Raw genomic sequence first — 1,586 nt, forward strand, 5'->3', positions numbered from 1 at the left:
TACTGAGAATTCAGAAATAGCAGCCAAAGAACTACTGATTCCAAAACTACAAATTTTACTCTAAATTGATAGCGATATTTTTGATACACACAGAACAAAAAACAGTAGAGAAGAGTAAAAAAACCACTTGCCTTTAGTTAATTTAGTACGTGTTAATTATTAATTTTATTACTAATTGACGATTCCCTGCCCTGTATATCTATATATATATATATAGATAGATAGATAGATAGATAGATAGATAAATAGATAGATAGATAGATATAAGCCTTACATCATGATAGGGAAGCTAAACCCGAGTCATAGAACCATCACAACAAAAACGAATTCTCCAAAGGAGTATTCAAAACTAGGAAAATACCCCTACCAAATAGCCACCTAAAAGCCTTTGAAAATTAACTCTGGGATACAATTAAGAGTCTAAAATTCAAGCGACACCCACTAAGGAATGACAGCTACCAAAAGAACCTAAAAGACCTACTATATAAGCTAAAATCACAGAACGTAATTATTGTTCACTCGGACAAAACTAGGAATTCTTACACGCTGGAAGTCAACTTATACCACCAACTGCTACATAAGGAAATCACTAAAAGATATAAATTAGCACCAGATAGCACCAAAGAAATTATGAATGACTACAACTTAGCGGACAAAACTGAACCCTTCATGCCATCCAGACCTCGCATCACTATAAAAGACCATAAACCTAACTTCCTAACCGATGCAAAAGTAAGATTAAATTGCCCAAATAAATAAGACATATGTAAATTAAGCAAACTAATACTCGATAAATACATCCCTAAGCTAAAAAGTAAAATAACCCTGGAATTATGGTCCAATACATATGAAGCCATTAACTGGTTCTCCAACATACAGAACAAGAGCAACTACAAATTCATACAGATAGACATTACTCTTCAATTAACTCTATGATCCTCCATAGTGCCCTAATATATGCCAAAAATCACACACAATTGAACATGAAGGAAATAAATGTAATATTAGAAGCGAGGAAATCACTTATTAGCTTTGATAACAAACGCTGGGTACGTAAAGATACCCCTAACTCATTTGATATCACCATGGGAGCCCTAGATTCAGCACAAGTAACTGACCTGGTAGGCATCTATTTGCTATCATACATGCAGGACGAATTCCCGGAACTCAAAGGCGGATTATACAAGGATGACGCTCTCTTCAGAATTAAGAAACCCTCAAATAAGAAACTAGAGCTTATCAAGAAAAAACTATATAAATTCTTCAAAACATTTGAACTATCTATCTCTATTGAAAAGGAACACACCTCAAATCATAGACAAACACATAAACGTTAATAATAAAAACAGAATTATTTAGGAATAAAATCAGAATAGGTCACAGTTTGACTAATAAATTAGCCACAATAATAGCCTCAATGAATAATAAAAAAGAAACTTGACAAATTCTACGAAAGTAGAAAGATAGTGAACAATAAAAGTAATAACCGACCAGCCAACCAATTAATAGGACTAAGCCCCCCCCCACTAACGCAACGCCTCCTGCTAACTTAGGTACAGACCTGAATAATAATTCCCCCCCCCCCC

The sequence above is a fragment of the Octopus bimaculoides genome, chromosome 2 (genome assembly GCF_001194135.2).
Source record: "Octopus bimaculoides isolate UCB-OBI-ISO-001 chromosome 2, ASM119413v2, whole genome shotgun sequence".
Taxonomy (NCBI): domain Eukaryota; kingdom Metazoa; phylum Mollusca; class Cephalopoda; order Octopoda; family Octopodidae; genus Octopus; species Octopus bimaculoides.